The sequence below is a fragment of the Macaca thibetana genome, chromosome 17 (assembly GCF_024542745.1).
Source record: "Macaca thibetana thibetana isolate TM-01 chromosome 17, ASM2454274v1, whole genome shotgun sequence".
Classification (NCBI taxonomy): domain Eukaryota; kingdom Metazoa; phylum Chordata; class Mammalia; order Primates; family Cercopithecidae; genus Macaca; species Macaca thibetana.
In genome coordinates this window covers 71,207,214-71,229,942 of record NC_065594.1, presented here as the reverse complement: position 1 = coordinate 71,229,942, position 22,729 = coordinate 71,207,214, and positions in this window count along the sequence as shown.

The following is a 22,729-nucleotide window of genomic DNA, read 5'->3' as shown; positions in this document are numbered from 1 at the left end:
CAGGCAAGGTGGCTCATGCCTACAGTACCAGAACTTTGGGAAGCTGAGTCAGGCCATCTGGTTGAGACCAGGAGTTTGAGACCAGCCTGGGCAACATAGGGAGATACTGTCATTACAAAAATTAGCTGAGCATGGCTGCATGTGCATATGGTTCCAGCTTCTCAGGAGGCTGAGGTGGGAGGATTGATTGAGCTTGGAAAGTTGAGGCTGCAGTGAGCGGAGATTGTGCCACTGCACTGCAGCCTGGGTGACAGCATGAGACCCTGTCTCCTGTCTCAAAAAAAAAAGAAAAAAAGAAAAAGAAAAACAAGTATGGTGTGTATGTGAAACATATGATATGAACTAATTAAAACAATTCTCATTAATGAACCTATACTTGAGGAACAGGCCTTGGTCCTGCATCAAAGAAATTTCAGAATAAAAGGCACACAAATGTGTTTTGTTAATATGCTAATGTGTTTAAAACATGTCATATTAACACAATTAGAATGCAAGTTAGCCATTTTGCATTTGTTTGTGTATGAATGCATACTATTTTCCTTGTTTGTTAATTTACATGTCACAATTTTGTGAGACCTATTTCCAAGCATGCAATAAAACACTAATTATCATAGTATTAGTAAGTTTATTGGCAGTATCTGATGTCTTCTAAGGAGTTAGATTAATTTGGGTCTTTAAAACAGCATATTGATTTCTTGTACTATTTTTTTTTTAATAGAGGTCACTTCGTAAGACTTGTTGTATGTCTGGCAGAAGGGATGAAGATGGGAATGTTCAGGATATGTGAGGCTGTCTGTGTTTAAATTGTGTTATCAACAATATGGTCCACAGCAGTGTCTCCCACATTAGTCTCTGAACAGATGATACAGTGTTTCCTAACCCATGATGAAATGAGGAAAATAAAAACGATGCAGTTATTTTAAAAGCCTAAATGTATTTCATGTTAAGGACTGTATTTATTCTTAAATATGTCCATTTTATTGTTTTGTGTTGAAATTGACTATTTTTTTGAAATTAAGATAATGGAAACTTAAAAAAAAATTTTAATGGGCAAAAAAATTTTGGAGGCTCCATATATCCTATGTTGAAGTTTTCCTTTTTTATTTTCTTTTGATTGATACTTATTCCAATCAGTAGGAGAGAGAAGGGAGCTAATAGCTCTCTTGGAACGGTATATAACCTGTTTTATCTTTCTTATTTATAGGGAATCCTATGGGGAAAAAAACGGTTGTAGGCTCATGGAGATCATCCAGACAGGTGGATTCTTGGCAAAGTTTGAAACCCTTGTTCTGCAATATACAAACTGGAAATATGCAGGGGGCTTTGAACAACTTTGGTTGCTCATGGATGAAGAGGCATGATCAGGCTTTTGCTTTAAGAATGAACATAGGGGCTGGGCATGGTGGCTCATGCCTGTAATCTCAGCATTTTGGGAGACCGAGGCAGGCAGATCACTTGAGGTCTTGAGGTCAAGAGTTCGAGACCAGCCTGGCCAACATGGTGAAACCCCATCTCCACTAAAAATACAAAAAAAAAAAAAAAAAAAAAAAAAAAAGTTAGCCGGGTGTGGTGGTGGGCACCTGTATTCTTACCTACTCTGGAGGCTGAGGCAAGAGAATTGCTTGAACCAGGGAGGTACCACTGCCCTCCAGCCTAGGTGACAGAGCGAGACTCTGTCTCAATAATAATAATAATAATAAAGAATGAGTATAGCTATTATTAATAGACAACTATGCTGACCTAGGTACAAGTGAGGAGGAGGGAGAGGATCAAAAGGTAATTATCTGTTCAGTATGAACTTGAACAGAATGAAGTTAAATGAAGAGGCATCCCTGTGGAACCACATCCATCCTCAGTTGGCTGTGGGCACTATTGATAAAGATTATTAATTACACCATTCATATATAAACTAATTATACCAAATATGACACATATCAATGATTTCCATTCTGAGTTGAGAATCTTGAGAAACCAGGCTGGATGGGGGTTAGGCTAAGCTTTCTCGTAGTTCAAAGGATACTTATGAGTTTTTATTGTTCTCCTGGGAATAAAAAATCTAATGTTAATACCAAAAGAAAACAAAACATAACAAAAATGACCTTGGCAATTAGATAAGAGATGCTTAAGCAATTCGTTCACTCAGTCCATACATAACCTTCTTAGAAGAATAACTCTGTAAGAAAAAATATTTATCAAATATTCACATAGTGCTTATATTTTTATAGGTGCTTCGCAACTATTACCTTATTTAATTCTCAAACAATATGGTATGAAGCAGGTCTTAGTATTGTTACGGCCCATATTTTATAGACAAGGAAACTGAGAGAGATTTATTAACTTTCCTGAGGTACAGTTGAGAAGTGGTGGGGCTGAGATTCACACTCAGGCAGTGTGGCTGAAGAGTCTGCACTCCTATTTTCTACACATTGCTGCTTCTTTAGCAAAGGATGTGGTGGTTGTTGTGGCTGCAGTTACAGGCCACATGTTCTTCCTGCCACCACCTTTACCTTTATGTCATTAAGACCCCAGAAAACCCTGATAGTGCTTAATGAGCAGTGTTGTCCCTGACAAACCTGAAGATGGGTCCTTTCCATGACCTTCCCAAGTGATTTCAGTGCACAGTGGCCAGGAGAAGCCAGAGGAAAGCTATTGAGTCATGGCCCCTGGAACAATTATTCTGGTGTAAAAGAGACAGCCAGGAGCCATCCTCCCTTTTTTTTTTTTTTTTCCTAAACTGTAAAGGGAAGTAGGGAACTACTGTAATTTACTCAACTCACTTTTTTTTTTTTTTTTTTTTTTTTTTTTTTTTTTTTGAGACGGAGTCTCGCTCTGTCGCCCAGGCTGGAGTGCAGTGGCCGGATCTCAGCTCACTGCAAGCTCCGCCTCCCGGGTTTACGCCATTCTCCTGCCTCAGCCTCCCGAGTAGCTGGGACTACAGGCGCCCGCCACCTCGCCTGGCTAGTTTTTTTTTTTTTGTATTTTTAGTAGAGACGGGGTCAACTCACTTTTAAAGTCTGTGGACACGCATATGTACCTGCATCTCTGAGAGTTCTTCTTCTGGCCTGTAACTCTTCATGGTCTCTGGCCAAGGAAAAATGGGAAACCCAATTCTTGCATTAAGGCCAGGATAAGAAAGCCTAAGTCCTAAGATTTCTACATACTTCCAATCCAGATATACAATCATATCATGTACAATAAGTATCTTGCTTCATCCTTCCTAATATTTATAACACATTGATACGGTTTGGCTGTGTCCCCACCCAAATCTTGTCTTGAATTGTAGCTCCCACAATTCCCACATGTTGTGGGAGGGACCTGGTGGGAGATAATTAAATCATCGGGGCAGTTTCCCCCTTACTGTTCTCCTGTTAGTGAATAAGTCTCATGAGATGTGATGGCTTCCCCTTTGCTTGGCTCTGATTGTCTCTTGTCTGCCGCCATGTGAGACGTGTCTTCTGCCTTCTGCCATAATTGCAAGGCTGCCCCGGTCATGTGGAACTGTGAGTCCATTAAACCTCCTCTTGTTTATGAATTACCCAGTCTCTGGTATGTCTTTATCAGCAGCATGAAAATGGTCTAATACACTCGTTCTCGTGTCTAGTTAATTATGCAAATATATAGCTATTTCCTCTAATATATTTATGTCAAGAAAATATCCTTTCATTTAACAGCAGTTTTAATTCTCACAGTGACTTAGTAAAATAAACGTTACTATCACTGATTCACAAAAGATGAAACAGGCTCAGAGAAGTGACAGAATTTTATACAAAGTCTCAACAGGTTCAAGTGACTGAGTCAGGAAAGAAACCCAGGTCTGTCCAATTGCATTATACCATACTAACTTTAATATTCAGCTCATGAAGTCAACATGCATAAAGAAACCTGAAAAAGAATCATTTATGACCTACACCTCTACTATAGAAGTGGGTTACAATATTACTAGATATCTAGTCACCTTTCTCCACTGAACACATGGCATGCTGTTGAAATATCCCAGAGATAAGACCTTTTTCTTTCCACTTGTACTGCTCAAGTCGCATGCCACCCTGCTGTACACTCTTTTTATCCCAAACCAGAACTTACCATTATGGAAAGAGGTGCAGCCACAATACCCTAACAACAATTTCTCATAAATATGCTTTTCCTCTTAAGCATACATCCTCTAGAAGACGGACTTGAGAGATCTCTGCAGGTAGCCTAATTGTCGAGCTTTTTCATCTTCGTGGTTAGCATATATGCCAATATCTAGGAAAGAGGGAAAGGGAGATTTCCTTCAGTGAGGTTGGCTGGCAGATGAGAGCAGGGATGGAAGTGTGCACCCCGAAGTGCTCTTGCTTTTCATAGTCAGCCATCAAGGTGATTTAGGAGAGTGGCTCATAAACACCCGCCATCACACTGGTGCCATTCCATACCAATGTTTACACTGGTTACGGCAAAAATAATAAAAAACAAAACAAAACATAACACCAGTGAGTTTTTTTGTCATGTTTGGAGTGTAACGATTTAGTGTTTTAGATTTTATTGTGAGGTGATAGCCATCTTATTTCTGTGGGGTTAAAACACCTTTTAAGAAAGGACAATAATGGTGATGACTGGGGAATGGCATTTGTTTTTACCAAATGAATAAAATTAAAATTTTAAAATCTGAACAATATTAATTTTAATTTTATTTGATAAAAATTAAAAATGTAAATGAATAAAAGACTGGAGTATGAAATCAAAATGCCTAGGACTGTTCATTCTAGTGTTTCCAAACCTTGATTCTTTTCTCCCCAAACCTTGATTTTAACAACATGAGCATGCCTCTAGTTATTCCAGTGAATGTGAAATTCTTAAAACTCAGTAATTTTAAATTTCTTTCTTTCCTTCTTTCTTTCTTTTTCTTACTTTCCTTCTTTCTTTTTTTTCTCTCTCTTTCTTTCTTTTTTCTTTCTTTCTCTCCCTTCCTTCCTTCCCTCCCTCCTTTTCTCTTTTCTTTATTTCTTTCTTTCTCTCTCTCTCTCTGTCTTTTCCTTCCTTCCTTACTTCTTTCCTTCCTTCCTTCCTTCCCTCCCTCCTTCTCTCCCCCTTTTCTTTTCCCTTTCCTTTCCTTTTCCCTTTCCCTTTCTTTTCTTTTCTTTCCTTCTTCCTCTCTCCTTCCTTCCTTCCTCTCTCTCTCTCTCTCTCTCTCTCTCTCTCTCCCCCCCCCTCCCTTCCTTCCTTCTTTCTTCCCTTTTTTCACAGTCTCAATCTGTTGCCCAGGCTGGAGTGCAGTCGCATGCTCTCAGCTCACTGCAACCTCCACCTCCTGCATTCAAGCAATTCTGCCTCAGCTGGTGTCGAACACCTGACCTCAGGTGATCTGCCCGCCTTGGTCTCCCAAAGTGCAGGGATTACAAGTGTGAGCCACCACATCCAGCCTTAAAATTTATTTCTAAGGAAAGCAGAACTCCATGCCATTCAACACTTTTAAAGTTTAGGGGAGGAAATCAGTCAAACAAAGGTAGTTTGTTCTACACATCTGGTGGCAGGTATGTTATTGGGAAGTTTTCATTTTAAGCTGGAGTTTAATTGGCCAGTTATAGCTGGCTCTCAGCAGTCTGAGAAAGACAGCAGAAATTCCAAGTCTCCCGGGACATGATCCTAGATGCAGGTTCATACACAGTCCATAAGTAACATTCATCTCTTTACATCTACGGTGAGAAAAAAATGTTGTTAAGAAAATCAAAAGGAAGAGAAAATGTATTTTCTATATTAAATGGAAATGGGTCATTATAAAGGTCTTTATCTTCCTAGTCTTCATGTTGACTAGGCTGAGGAGGAGGTGGAACAAGCGGAAGGGGAGGTAGGAGAGGCAGGCATAGTGGTGTAACTTTTATTGAAAAAAAATCTGCATGTAAGTGGACCCCAACAGTTTAAACCCCTTTTGTTCCACAATCAACAGCATATTCATTTCTATTATTTTATTTTTGCATTTCACAATTTTATTGTTTAAACAGTTTCAAATAGATTTCTTTTCAGAGAAATTGTAACCCTAGCATGCTCAGGGGCATCGTCCCCAGCTCTGGCTTGCAGCTTGCCAGGGAGTGTCCTGCTGCTGCCCAGCCCATCACAAGGAGAGGATGTTTGTCTCAGAACCCGTGAGCCTAGAACCTTTCCCCTTACCGCTGCTCTGCCCACTCAGGCCCCTTCTTGTTGTGTGTTCCCTGGCTGGTGCCGCTTGGAGCAACCCCTGTGTCGAGCATGAACCTTCGTTTGGGGTCTACATGTCTGCACAAAAGAGCATCAGCATTGCCGACTCTACAAGGTTATTGTGAAACTTGAAACTTAGCTTTTGGCTATGTTCTGGTTTTTAGAGTGTGGTTTAGGATGATGTGGGCTTTCGTTCTTCAATATACAGTTTTTAATAAGGCAATGCCAATAGGTTTCTGCCACTTATTTTCTCGCAGTAGCTAATCAAAGCCATTCACTCTTCCTCAGGACCCAAGGAAACAGTGCCATTCTTCTGGCTAACTTTAATGTGCTGAGGACTTTGCACCTATTAAAGCGGTTCACACACCGAAAGCAACTAGGTTTTAGGACAGAATTTAAGTCCCACAACCAGCATATCAACTTGATTGTAGAGGTTAATATCTTCCATGCAGGAATCTTCTTTCCACAGTGTTCTCCAGAGTGCATGTTTCCTGGTTCACAACACTTTGTTGCTGTTGTTGCTATTGTTTTGATAGTACTTGTTGTTTCTCATAACCTGCCTCTTCTTAACTGATACTGGATTAACAGAACCTTTCCATTTCTTTTGTAAAATAGGCTGACTGATGACAAAGACACTGAGTGTTTAAGAACAGTGGACTCCTCTCTGATAAGTTAGTCAGCTCATTTTTGACCCCAGTAGTTGAGTTATATGCTTATCAACGTACCTTAGGGTTACAACCTTAAATCGTATCACTTCCCAAACCTGTTTAGGTTCATTTTAGTTGTTAGTTTAATGATATAATTTAATTAAAAATTATACAAATAATACAAGATAAGTTTGAAAAGAAAATAGATACTTATAGGGAAGCTAAATAGAATATTTTTGAATGTTCTATGAAAGGCAAGTGATAAAATTACTGTTAAATTAGTTGTGCGAGACTGACAGTGGGAAAAAAATTATGAAAACTCAAAAGTCAGTTCTCAGCTGGTTATAGTGTCTTTAACTGTAACTTTGCATTAGTCTTAAGTTCTTGTTCCACTTGAAAGAAACTGAACCTGGAAATTGTACACAATGCATTATGTGAATGGCTTAGGTAAGGAAGTTGACGTAGAACTCCAATCAATGGGTTCATATTTAAAGAAAAGGATTTGACTCTATATCAAAAGATTGGTGAATGAAATGTGGGTGTCTATGTGTATTTGTAAACGTTACGTGTTTTAACTTAAAATACATAGATGTGCTTTTCCATTAACAGACTAACCAATGGTGTTAGTACTATTAGATAAGTGACTTTTACTTTATTTAGATGTTTTTGAATTTCTTGAATTTTAGGGTTTAGTTTGTTTTGCTCACTGCTTTATTTGGAAAGGTGCCTGGCACATAGGCTGTCTATCAATGGTTGTTGCAGGTGTGTGAATGAATGTAATGACTAGGTTCTTCAATTTGGAATAACGAAATGTAAATATAAATATATATAAGGGTGTCCTTCAGACTACCCTAAGAGTCAAAAGTTGAGGGTTGCTGTAGGTGAAGGAGAAGGAGAGGAAGACAATTGTGCTCTTTTGAAGGACCTAATACAACTGAGTGGAGTGGTTTTGTCAAATTGTACCCCACCAGTCTGACATGTATCCTCAGTGTACATCCTCAGCTTTCAAATTCCTCCTGTCTTTTCTTGGCTAAGCTCCACTGCAATTTTGTTAAGAACTACTGCCCTAAACTCTCATCTGTATTGTAATTTTTCTCTGAAACACTTAGATTTAGTTCTTTGTATGTTAGGATTGATATGTCTCTTGGTTTACTTTGAACTTTAACACACACAGTTTATTGCACATCTGATTGTTTATTGGTTGAGAGAAGCTAACGCCAAGAGATTGTTTTGAAATTAATGAGAAATTACCAGCAATTTGCTAATCAGTTATGTGACTTAATTTGATTTCATTATTAATTATGATCTTTATTATGTTGTGAAATATGGTACACATATATAAAACCCAGTGACATTATAAAAAACGAAAACCAAAAAAACTGAAATCTTGTGTGCCTACCATCCAGCTTGAGAGACAAGATAGTACAGGCACCTTTGAAGCCAGCTGAGTGCACACCCTCCTACCTTACGTCCCTTCCCATAGTACCTGAATTTGGTGCTAATCCTTGCCTCACTTTTCTTTATAATTTTAGTGCATTGGGTGTCTTCCTAAGCTATCTGTTGTTTCATTTGTCTGTTTTGGAAATTGAAATCAATGGAATCATATTATATTCCTCTGTTACTTGGTTTTTCATTTAACATTTAGTTTTTTTTTTTTTTTAAGATTCTTTTTCACTGATACCTATAACAATAGTTCATTGATTTTCCATTCCGTAAAGCATTCCAGTATACAAATGTGCTACAGTTTATTTATCTTTTCCAGTGTTATTGGACTTTTGACTTATTTATATGTTTTTTGCTACTGTGAGCAACATGGCTACGAGGTTGGACATGCCTCTCCTGCTCAGGTGGAAGAATTTCTCCAGCCGATAGTATTATGCACAGGGATGGTCATATAGTATGGGTATATTAAACTTTACCAAGTAAAGTCAAGTCATTTTCCCACATTGGTTTTAGCAGTTTGCACTCCCACCAGCTGTGTATGTATGTTTAAATTCAAGTTTTCAAAACACAGGCATGTGTAGATTTATCTATACCCTGAAATGCTGCTTAATGGCTGCAGTTGGTATAAAGATGTGTACTTCTTTTAAAGCTTACATTCCCCAAAATAAAAGGAAAGCCAGGGAATATGTATGATTCTGTTTATGTTAATTTGTACTGGTTTATATTGGCTAAATAAGGAAAAACTAAGTAGTAGACCTGAAAATGAAAGGAAAACATTTTCTTGTTTCTCTTAATTAGGTCTTTGAACTTAATTGCCTAGTGTGAAGGGTAAATTCCTGAAATATATGCTATACCACATGTATTATAACACAACCCAGAGTCATTTTGTCTTTATTTTGTAAGAACTTTAATAGAATAAAATTAACAGTTGACTACAGATTTTCTTGAAAATATTTTTGTTAATTCTATAATTATTTTGCTTTCATTTTATGACTATTATACCTTTCCTAATTTAACAGTTTCTTGAAGTAGCATTCCCTCTATTCTGTGAATTGTTTTTGATGTTTTGTGATTTAAGAAATGAAAATATATACAAGTTTTACATTTTAAACAACAAACGACTTTTATTTCCTTATTGTTTCAAATTAGACTTTGGAAATATTTTTAAATCATTTGTGACACAGTGACTAATTTACCACATGTGAAAAAGACAGTTTATTAAAAAGATGGTGAATTTCATTGTCCTATCAAATGCTTTTAATTTCAAGTTTCAACATATTTTAGGTATACAGTATTTTGATCCTAATTTCCAAGCTAACAAAAATAAATGACTCCAAGAAATGTAGAACTTACAAGAAAATGACAAAGCAAATATTTTGTATGACCAAGTTGACATCAATAGAATGTCTTCTGTTATAAATATATCTTAATTGTTATTTCTGGCACACATAATTAAATGCTACTATTTCTGAAAATATAATAGCCCTTGAATTTGGCAAATAACACTTAATTTTAAAAGTTATTAATTACTAGCTATGAGGAGATTATTTAACCAATTCAACTATTTCTTCCTAAATATTTTATATAAATCTAAAATTTAATATGAATTTATTATTTTGCTATAGAATTTTGAAAATAATGATGGGAACTATGGAAGAAATTTTAATATTTATTCATTTATATATAATTGGCCAATAAATGTTACTTCAGCTATTCAGTTTTGTTTTGTACTAACATTTGTAATGGTATAAAGAAAACATGTTTATGCTTGACAAGTATTTGGGAATTTGCTGTTTCTTAGCAGGACCCAGACTCACATTGTGACAATGAATCAAGACATAAGATCCTATTGAATAATTATGTTTTAAAAGGGAAACAATAGTTTTACTACTCGTTTTCTTTTACTTGTGCATTCTGTCCTTAGCTACAGTATGCACAGCTTGACTATTTTAAGAAATTGAACAGCTGCTAATTAGTGGTTTTAACAGTCAAGAAAAGGGTGAAGCATGTTGTGCATATAAAGTCAACCTAAATGTTTTCTTCTGAATAGGGTTGCACAAAAAAAAAAGCCTTTTAAAATTGCATTTTCTTCGTGATCCAAAGTAATATAACCATTTATATCTGCATCCATTTCTCTCAAAATGATCCACAATAGATATGCTTTAAAATAATTTTTTAAAAAATTTACAGACTCTTGAATAAGTAGTGGGCATACACAAACAAAAGTAAGAACTGTATTATAAATCAAGAAAGCATGTCGAACTTATTTTTTTAAATTCTTACATCTCTATGTTTGGGAATTATATTCTTAATGGTTTTCACCTTAAACGATATTGTCTAAACTCCTCAAGTAAGGCTAATGAAAGTAGATTATAATTGAAAAGTTTGTTTGCCCAGAATGATCAGAACTAATTCAGAATTAATAGTGATTCTGAAGTTTAGAGAATTTAAATGATTGAAAAAAGATATTTTAGTTCCCAAATGTGGTTTACATCAGATATAAGATATGGTACTAAATACACCAGCTTTAAAATCGGAGATGCCTTAGAAAATTTTATATAACATAAATAGTTGAGGGACTATATTGAGTTTTTTGTTGTTATTTTGTGTCAGTTGCAAATATTTGAGTTTATCTGAAAATGGAAAAAAGTTTCCTGTAAAACACTGCACATTTGATTATGAGAAAATATTTTAGCTGCCATTTCAACAAAATCAAAATTTGCCATGATAACAATTTGCAAAAATTTAAAAAATGACTTAAAAAGGAGCTCTCATCCATCAATAACAAATACGTTAACATTTTATTTACCTGAAAATCTACGTGGATCTGCAGATAGGAGAGAGGCAAAATCCCTCCATGTCAAGACGGGTTGAGAAGCCCCTGCAGAAACCCAAGGAGAAGATGACTGAATAGCTTTTTTTTTTTTTTTTTTTTTTTTTCCCCAAGGATCTACCTGTGTCCTTCGATTACTCTTACTAAGTTTTTATTTTCAAGCTTCACTTGTTTCTAGATCGTACAGGTGGAGTTTTTTCTCTTGCTCAGTGGTAATGATCTTAGTTCTATTAAATGTATGGGCTTTTTTACATAGAATATTCTCTGAAAGGGCCACTTTCGTTTCATTAATTATTCCTCGTACCACACAGTCCATATTACAGTCTGGCTGTCACTGACGTGGCATTTGCAGCTTTACAGAGACACCACAGGAAATTGTTCTTCAAGTGTTAACCAGCGGGATTTAAAACAAAACAAAACCAAACAAAATGCTTATTTAAAAAAAAAAAACCTTTCGAGAAAATCTCATATTAAATGCTTCCCATATTTAGATTCCCAGGATTTAAAAAAGCCATTTGATTTCAAATAATTGAGAAAACTTGTTTTATTAGAGTTTGCTGTTATTGTAAATTGCATCAAGCGTGAGATGTATGATTTATGCAGATGTGAAAGAAGCATCATGCAGAAGGAAAGAGAAGCAGCAGAGAAATAGAGTCTTCAGTCCTTTCTCTTCACTGTCATGACCATGCTCACTCATTGAAAGAAGATTCTGAAGACCACACATTTGTAAATTATTTCTGCTGTTGTCCACTGGACTATCAGAGACTCTAATTAATAGTGAGCCGTCTCAGCTACTTTCTGAAATTTTTACCACAGCCGCTTTCAAGTAGCAATTTTTGGTTTCACTGATTTGCCCTTATCCTGCCTACCCTCTGGTGGTGGTATTCAGTAATAGTGAAATGGCTACACAGGGAACCACAGAGAAGAAAAGCACGAGAAATAATTCACACTCCCAACGGGAAAGTGAGTGCCTTGACAATTAAAATTAAATTATACCATAAATATCCACGGAAAGACTTAAAAAATATCAACAACCTCACAGTTGATGGTGATAGTTTCTTGAGAAAATGTCTTTTCTCAAGAAGTTATTTGGGTTTTTTTTTTTTTTTTGGACCACAATTCTTTTATGTTCAACCTTTAGGTATAATTTAATACTTAGAGCAGTGTGTTGTGAGCACAACCAACGTTTATTCTGCTGTAAGTAAGTTTGAAAGGCTATCTGGATTGTCTGAAATTAATTATATGACATTAAAAATTATTTAAACAAGGAAAGAACTCATTGACTCAGGAAAAATAGCAGGCATACCAATACATAGCAAACATAATTATCTGTGAGTTGTCAAATTTTACTTTTGCATTCTCTGTCAATTCTTCCTAAAATGGATGTATATTAACTCTTTTAACTCAAAACGGTTTATTTTAAACTTTAAAAAACTTAAAACAATATTTTAAATTTAAAAAGTTAGCCGTGGGTTGTTTTTATAAGGTTTAAAGATGTTCACAGATAGACCAAGGAAGTTTCCATGATAGACACCACTTTTGTGCCCTGGAAGTTTGTGTGTGTGTGTGTGGGTGTGTGGGGGTGTGTGTGTGTGTAGTGCAGGAAGATGGGGATTCTCTAGCACAATTAAAGAAGAAGGAAGTAGCTACTGTCTCTGTGATTTACAAAGATGGCTAGGGTCATAGAGTATATTCTTAATTGTTTGCTGAGAGATTCACTTGCAATTTGCAACACGTTTTCAAGTCATGGGACTCTGAGACATCTGTAGTCTAATTTCAGTGCCAGGTTAAGTACCATAGTGCTAGTCATGAATTTCTAAGAATTTAAAATGCAATCCTCTGATATTAACTACCTTTGGGACTCTTGGTTTAAGTCTGTCAGTTAATTATTTTGTTTATTTGAGATGGAGTTGCTGTGTCACCCAGGCTGGAGTGCAGGGGCACACAATCACAGCTCACCGCAGCCTTGACCTCCCTGGCTCAAGTGATCCTTCTGCCTTGTGCTCCCAAAGTGCTGGAATTACAGGCATGAGCCACTGTTCCCAGTCCGAGTATAATTCTTTACACCCATTTCTTCTCCAATCTATTCCTCTCTTCCTGCTCTACCATACAGCTTCCCAATTATAGTGTTTTTCTTAGTACTTAACCCAGGGTTTACAAGACCTTTCTTAAAGCAGATACTCCAAAGATATGTTTGATTATTTGCTGTGCCAGTCATTCCTTTATCACCTCTCAGCTCCAAATTCACCCTTGAATACCTGTTCTCCGGGTCCGTATTGAATCCTTGATGGTTTTTTTCTTTTCGAAAGCATGTTGTAAATTTAGCCAGGGGGTGTGGGAGGGAAATTGCAGGAAGAGGTTAACTTTTCCTGGTTCCTTTGTGTATTTTCATTCTTGCTTCTGCTGCCTGGTTAGTCAACGGTGGGAAGACATGCAGTGCTCCTCTGCAGGACCATGGGACCAGTGTGTGTAGTTTCTGGAACTTCCTTGTATCCTTGGCCTGAGCCAGGTGACCCGCTTCCTGCAGGACTCTCAATGTTGACAGTGCATGCTCCAGGCTTCTAACCTGCAGCAGCTCTCCTACACACTTTGCACATCTTCCTGCTAGCTGTGACTCCCTTGCACCCTCCAGGACTATTTCATGCTTTTCTAGCCGCTGGCGATGCAGTAAACTTCTCTGCCCTCCAGTGGGCTACAATAATATTTTCTCCAATTACGTCTGAACCTTAGCCTTGAGAAGAGGACCCTCCTCCCAAGTTTGTCCTTCTTTAGTCTGCTCCCTCAACTTTAGGGTACACTTCAGTGTTCTCTTTACATCTTTATAGCTACTCTCCTCTCATAACTGAAAATTCTTTGTTTTAAACATCTGCTGCTTAAATTACTGTGTGATTTTTGTCTCCTGATTGGGCCCAGACTCATACACTGGCTGATAAAGTATGACACTATCATAGAAAAAACTATGATAGTCATAATAGTACCCTCAGTTATACTTCTTATTTATATTAACATATTCAATGTTTTAAAATGTCATCATGTTTCTTTGTGCTTATTATCATTACAGAAATAATTTATATAATATCACTGAGCACCAGTGATATAAATGGTATTAATATCATAGGTTGTTTTCAGGTTTATTCAGATTTTTACTTTGCTTGTAATCTGATTTATATAAGACCAACATTTATAAAACAATCAATAAATCATATTTATAAATGTTTATATCTCAGCTATTGAGCTTTTAAATTTTGGGAGATAGATTTAAAAATTACAGTGTAAGTGATAAAATATTTTCTTGAATGTATAGTGTTACATAACTAGGAAGTTTTTTTTTTATTCCAAATAGTAACTATTTATAATTTTTACTACCTCAGGATCTAGGTGTCTTTGATTGCTATTGTACTGGTCAAGATTTTTTACTTTGACCACAAGACAGCAACTCCTTCACAGATAAAACATGTGATGAACCATTGTGCAGATAACAGGAAAATAGTAGATAGCTCCATATCAAAAATGTTTCTCTGTCAAAGATGCCATTGACTGAGAATCACAATGTAATTATTTATGTAACGTAGGAAGGAAAGAAAGGGCTGAAACTAATTGTAAGACACTGTAAATGTAATATATTCTGATTTCAGAGATGTTAAAATGTGAAAAAAATATGTCTCTTAGAGTTGATGAAATATGGTAGAACTCTAGATAATTTTTAGGATCAATATCCTTGGTATTGCTGCCATGACAAAATTATCCATATTTTAGTTGAAGGAAAAACTACTCTGTGAAAATCTACCAAAATATATGCATTGCAGATGTTCTACAAAAACTTCCTTAAGTCTCAGGTCCAAGGTCCTCAAGTACAGTAGTTCTCAAATTATTTTAACCACAACCCACAAGCAATAATTTTTACATATTGACCCAATACAGATTTATATATAATAAAAACAGAACTTGCGCAAAATAACATTTAGTGTTACGATGTGTGATTATCCTGATGCTTTACTGTCTTCTTTATTCTATTCTGTTTTATTTGTCTAAACTGTAAGGCACAGAGCATATGTTCTATTTTTCTTGTGTACTCTCACTCTCACCTTAGTTATGCATCTATACCGGGAAAGCATATTGCCATTATATATTATGCTATCTCTCTTGTAAATATCAATTAGTCATAGTTGGGTAAATATATATTTAATGCCACCATTAGTTTGTTTATTTATTTTCTTTTTTAAAATTTTGATGTCTCTCCACTCTTTTAAGATATCTGAAGTTTGTTCCCTGTATCATTACTTAAGAAAGGTCCATGGGAACAATTTTCTCTGAATTCTTGCATATTTGTATTAATTTGTCTGTCACTTTTATACTTGAAAATCAGTTTGGCTACAAATAAAAGTTGAGACTTTTATTTTTTTCCTTGAGGATTTAAAATACGTTACTCTATTGTGTTTTGGCATAAAATATTATATTGCTGTGCAAAAGTCTGATAGCAATCTGATTTTCTTTCCCTTGTAAACTACTTGGTCTTTTTAACTTTTTTTTTTTTTTTTTTTTTTTTTTTTTGCCTCGAAGGCTGAACATTTTTCTGTTTTTGTTTTTTCAAAACAAGTAGCTTCACTAGGATATGCCTGCCTTAGTTCATTCTGGATCAGTTTTCCTAGGTGTGATGTGCAACCTTTCAATATTAATTTCAAATGGTCTTTTATTTCATTTTGTTAATTTAACAAAATGTCATTTTGTTAAATTTTTCAAAAAAGTTTTTTAAGATTATGGTTTTTATTATTTGTTCTGCTTAATTAATGCACTATACGTATTTTGGATATTCATTGTGTCTGTTCTATCAACTTCTTTCAAATTCCTTTCATCTTTATCTTTTTGACTTTTAAAACCATTCCTCTTTCTCTTATTTGATTTTTCTCAAGGTATTATCTGTTGTGTTTGTTCTCTTTTGTGTTCCATCTAGTATAATCTTTATTTATCAAAAGATATTTGTTTTAATTTTATTTCTTTCCTGTGTTCTCTTTTCAAATTATCTTTTTCCCTTCTCTTTCTAAATCTTTGTTTTTCCCCAATCAGCTCATTGGTAAGTTTTTATAATTCTGATATATGTGATCCTTTCGTAACTTTTATTATTTTATTTTTTCTTTTATCATCTATCAAAATATTAGGTGTACGTATAAATTTTATACATATATAAAATGTATATATGTACAAAATGTTTATATATGTATAAATTTATATATAAATTTATATAAGTTTATATACAATATATGTATAAATTTATGTATAAATTATATATATATATCTCTCTCTCTTTTCTGGGGATGTGTTTTTCTGGCAGGTTTTCCTGGAGTGTAGGAAAGCAATTTTGTTCTTTCAAGGAGGGAGAGTAGGTCAAGACAGTTTTTCGGCTTTTTGGCTCTAGAGCTCCCTCTTTGGTTGAGACAATGATAAAGATCGTATCTCATGCTTTTCGAGATATGCATCTTTTGTTCTTCCCCTCAATTTTTATCAGAACTTTCTTTTTCCTTTGTCATTCCTGTTTCTCTCTGTGTTCAATTTGGATTCTATTCCCATTGAATTCTAATCCTCAGCAGGGGTTTTGTCTCTAAAATCAGTACGGTGTATTAGTTTAGTACTCTATAGGATTCAGAGTCCTTGGGCACCATTAGACCACATTATACTTTAACACTCTGTATTTATTCATGAATTGAGTCCCGTAGAAACCCATCATGGTTTTGGCTTCTGTTCTCAAAGTGACCTGCTGCAATTTCCAGTGAGTACTCTATGGCAATTAGATTGTTCATTATTCTTAGGACTATCAAGCCAGTTCCCTTCTCTCCACTTCCTGCCAGTCAGATGGTGATTCCCTCTGTGTCTCATAGCTCTTTATGGTCTGTCCCCATATGCTCTCACTTGCATTATAGGTTTCTAAAGTTTTCTTGTAGATGTTTCTGGATTTGCTATTCTTGCTTGACTGTCTGTTTTCATGGAGAAATTAAAGGAGATTCCAAAACCATATTGCTACTGCCAAAACCTTACCAGAAACATTTTGCTTTCTAAACTACCCATTCCAGCCCATTAGAGTGATTTCATCAATTCCTGATAGGCCTGGACCTGCAGTTTGAAAAGCTGCAGTTTATTTTGTGCATCGTGGAACTTTTGGAAATACCAGACCAGTATGCAAAATACTGTGCTTATGTGCATTTCTCTATGGTGATGTTCTAGTCGCTCTCCAACCCCCTCACTCTTAATTCTCTTCAATGTCTGATTTCCAAGAAAAAGAAAAAACGTGCTCTGAAATATATCCATGGATTCAACAATACCAACAAAAATTTATATATAGACTATATTGTTTTCTAAAGCCAATCATCTCCAAAGAATCTCTTTTATGGACCTTCCTTTTTTTTTTACTATGTAACCATTTCATTACATTGAGGGATGCTAAAAGAAATAGCTGTATTTGCTGTAAAGATGTTTTAAAATGCATGCTTTTTATGTTCTTATTTCCTCTTAAGTATCCACAGAAAAATTTCTGTCATGTCTCAGTATCAGGAATTGTTAAATGTCCTTCACTGTTATTTGAAGAACACAGAAACAAATAAGTTATGAGCATTTTTAGTATAAAGATAATTAAAGAAAATACATGGCTAATGCTTAAACTCTAAAATCTAATTAAAGACACTTATTTTAATATTGTGGTATTAACAGAAAATACTATAAATTTGCCTGCCTAGATAGTACTATCTAACAATATTCTTTCTTTATTTATTCTCTTTGCCGTAGACTTCTGGGACTCTTCTACCTCATGTTGAAAATAAGAACCTTGAAATAACTTATTATAATATGAATAGATAATATGGTCGTTTCTTGACTCGGTGAAATGTCTTTATGTTTTCAATTGTAAAATGTCTAGACTCTCCATCATGTCAAACTACTGTGCATACTTTCATTTTTGTTACCTGTATTATTTCCTGGAAATAACAATATTTCTTAAAGACATTTAAATATTTGTTAATGCTCTTTACAGAGCAATATTTCTATCTTACTGTCTTTAAGGCAATGAGATTTCAAAGTGGTTGGTTATTTTCTTCTATTCTGAATATAAATACTCCATTGATTTAACTTGAGCTAGTGGAACTATTATCCCAATAAATATACAACAAGTTGAAACATTGTTTATATTTTCACATGTTCTATTAGTCCATTTTCACACTGCTATAAAGAACTATCTGAGACTGGGTAATTGATGAAGAAAAGAGGTTTAGTTGACTCACAGTTCTGCAGACCTAACAGGAAGCATGACTGGAAGGCCTCAGGAAACTTCCAATCATGCCAGAAGGTGAAGAGGAAGCAAGGACCTTCTTCACATTGTTTCAGGAGAGAGAGAGAGTGAAGGGGGAAGTGCCACACACTTTCAAACAACCGCATCTCATGAGTACTCACTCACTATCATGAGAACAGCAAGCAGGTAGTCCACCCCCATGATTCAATCACCCTCCACCAGGCCCTCCCCTGATACAGAGATTATAACTCGAGATGAGATTTGAGTAGGGACACAGAGCCAGACCACATCATTCCTCCCCTGACTCCTCCCAAATTTCATGTCCTTCTTGTATTTCAAAACCAATCAGGCCTTCCCACCAGTCCCCAGAAGTCTTTACTCATTTCAGCATTAACTCAAAAATTCAAGTCCAAAGTCTCATCTCAGACCAGGCAAGTCCTTTCTGCCTATGAACCTATAAAATTAAAAACAATTTAGTTGCTTCTAAGATACTATGGGGGTACAGGAATTGGGTAAGTATTTCAGTTGCAAATGGGAGAAATTAGCCAAGACAAAGGGGTTACAGACCATGAAAGTCCAAAACCCAGGAGGGTAGTCATTAAATCTTAAAGCTTCAAAATGATCTCCTTTGACTCCATGTCTCACATTCAGGGCACGCTGATGCAAGGGGTGGGTTTCCAAGTTCTTGGCAGCTCCACTCCTCTTGCTCTGCAGGATACAGCTCCCATGGCTGCTTTAGTGGTCTGGCATTGAGTATCTGTGGCTTTTCCAGGCACTTTATGTAAACTATCTGTGGACCTACCATTCTGGGATCTGGAGAACAGTGGCTTCTTCTCACAGATTTACTAGGAAGTGCCCCAGGGAGGACTCTTTGTGGGGGCTCCAACCCAACATTTTCTTTCCCCACTTCCCTGGTAGAGGTTCTCCATAAGGGCTCCACCTCTTCAGCAGACTTCTGACTGGAAATCCATTTGTTCCCATACATCCTCTGAAATCTAGGTGGAAGCTCCCAAACCTCAACTCTTGCCTTCAGTGCACCCACAGACCCAACACCACATGGAAACCACCAAGGCTTGCACCCTCTGAAGCAATGGCCTGAGCCATACCTTGGCCCCTTTTAGCCAAGGTTGGAGCTGGCATGGCTAGTATGCAGGGTGCCATGCCCTGAGGCTGCACAGAGCAGCAGAGCCTTGAGTGTGTTCTGCCAAACCATTTTTCCCTTCTAGGCCTCCAGGCTTGTGATGGGAGGGGCTGTCACAAAGGTCTCTGACATGCCCTGGAGACATTTTCCCCATTGTCTTGACTATTAACATTTGGCTCCTCTTTACTTATGCAAATGTATGCAGCAAGCTTGAATATCTCCCCAGAAAATGTTTTTGTCTTTCCTACAACATGGTCAGGCTTCAATTTTTCTAAACTTTTATGCTCTGCTTCCCTTTTAAACGTAAGTTCCAATTTCAGACCATCTCTTTGTGAACACACAATTCTATATGCTCTTAGGAGCAGCCAGGCCACATCTTGAATATCTTTCTGCTTAGAAATTTCTTTTTCCAGATACCCCTACCTAAATCATGTCTCTTAAGTTCAAACTTTCACAGAGGTCCCTAGAGTAGGGGCACAATGCCACTAGTCTCTTTGGTAAAGCATAGCAATAGTGACCTTTACTCCAGTTCCCAATAAGTTCTTCATCTCCATCTGAGACCACCTCAATATAGACTTCATTGTCCATATTACTATCAGCATTTTGGTCTAAACCATTCAATACGTTTCTGAGAAGTTCCAAACTTTTACACGTCTTCCTTTCTTTCTCTGAGCCCTCCAAACTGATCCAACCTCTGCCTATTACCAAGTTCCAAAATTGCTTCCACATTTTCTGGTATGTTTCTAGCAGTGTCCCCACTCCAACCAATTTTCTGTATTAACACTTTTTCACACTACTCTGAAGAACTACCTGAGACTCGGTAATTTATGAAAAAAGAGGTTTAGTTGACTCATACTTCTGCAGGCTTAACAGAAATCATGACTGTGAGGTCTCAGGAAACTTACAAGCATGGCAGTAGGTGAAGAGGAAGCAAAGACCTTCTTCACATAGTTTCAGGAGAGAGGGAGAGTGAAGGGTGAAGTGCCACACACTTTCAAACAACCAGATCTCATGAGAACTCACTCACTATCATGAGAACAGCAAGGCGGAAATCTATCTCCATTATTCAATCACTTCGCACCAGACCTCTCTCCTAACATGTAGGGATTACAATTTGAGATGAAATTTGAGTGGGGAAACAGAGCCAAACCATATCAGATATCATTACAACTTTCTTTTCTAATTATATCTTTTGAAAAACACTTTGAGTATAAAAACAATATTTCATTAGGAATTTGGTGAATAATGTAAAAAAATGCATTAGATATTTTGATTTTATAATTTTATAAACTCCAATAATATAAAACGATTAGAAACCAAATATGGATGGGTGATGAGGCGAATTTTAGAAGTACGATGCTGTGATCATAGAATTCTCCAGATTTGCCGGAGTTCTCTGAATGTTTTTCTAAATGTGTTACTATTCTATGGGCAGCAAACATCCAAACACCATTTTAGGGAAAGAACTCCAGATTCTAGGACAGGAATCGGTAAGGGCTTGGAAGGGCTTCAGTTCTATGGGGCACTGAGTTGTAGGCAAAACTTGAAATTAGAAAAACAGAAGCCAAAGCAGGCCCTGATCTATCAGACCTAGTGCAACGTGTTAGCATTGCATTGCTGCCCATAATGGTGAATCTCAGAAGGTGGGAAGTCTCAGAAGTCTCAGAAGGTGGCTGGGACCATTTACATATGTGTTATTGAAACACCAGGGTTTGGTCTAGGTGCTGGTGCTCATTGCATGGAAAGCCCATCACTGACACAATGCAGTACTGACAAGGAAGAAGGCTTTAATTGGGTGCTGCAGCTGAGGAGTTGGGAGCTCAGTCTCAAATCCATCTCCCTGCTGGATTAAAAGTAGGGGCTTATATAGAAGGGAAGAAATGTGATCATGTGTAAGAAAGCAGGAACTATTGAAGAACAAGGAAGCAATCATGATGATTGAGGGGTTGGCATCTGACGTAGTGATCTTGTGAGTTTCAGTTATTTGATACTTTTTTAAAGAGGTCTGAAGGTTGGTTTTCTGAGGAAGAAATTTAGATAAAACAAATGTTAAGTTTTAAGATCATATGAGTCAATTTTTATGTTTATAAAAAAACTACGAGACTATTGGATCAGTTTCATATCCACTGTCATGCATAACTACTAATCCCCAGAACCCTGGGTGTAACCTAGGGGTAGGCATAAGTGATTATGGGGGAAAAAAGATAGATGGATTTAGAAATATGCATGTTGGATAATTAATACAATTGAAGTAGTGTGCCATCACTACATTTCTATAAATGAATTAGTCAAGGAGAAAAAAATGAAATTATTATAGGAAACACAGGTAGAATTAAGATGATCATGATCTAAGAGTACATGTAAGAGGGGCAGTTTTCTAAAAAAAAGTCTTCCTTCAAAAACTTGCCTATTTGTCAGCTAAGTGGCCTCTGCTTGACTCCTTGACATTGGCTGCAAGAGTTGGCCTAATGACATGTTTCGTTTCGTTCCTGGGAGGAGAACAAAAGATCTTTCTTTGTGAAAATCCAAACCATCCAACTTTAGGCCTATCCTTAGTATTCTCCCTGTGTGAGAGTCTGGGCAGAGGGAGGGACTTGGCTGATGTCAGGGCTCTGAGACTCTAATAAATCTCAAATCTGGGATTAAGTATAGTATTATAGTATTAAGATGAGTCACTAGAGTCCAGTGAACTTATTGTAAAACAAACTAATTATAAGAGTAAATCTAAAACAGTTTAGTGCAGTCTCATAAAAGCAAAAAAAAAAAAAAAAAAAAAAAAAAACAGTTCTACAATTAACAAAATCTGTTTGCAACACCCAACAGGAGAGAACAAGAGAACAAGTCCTCTGACAGTAACATTTTTATCTCTCTAAAGACAATACTTTATGACAGTGAAAATCTACTCGCTGACTACTGAGACTCATTTAAAAGAAAACATACGTATTGATATTCATGGAAATGCAGTTAACTTTTCCTGGCAAGCTCTCTGGGTATGCCAGGCATTGAAAGGAAATAACAACAGAATAGGTTAACCCTCCTCCTTAGTAAAGATTTGATCAATAAGAATTTTCTCAGCAGGGCACAATTGCTCACACCTGTAATCCCAACACTTTAGGAAGTGGAGGTGGCAGCTCGCTTGAGCCCAGGAGTTTGAGACCAGCCTGGGAAACATGGAGAACTCCGTCTCTATTAAAAAGAAAAATTACCTGAGCTTGGTGATG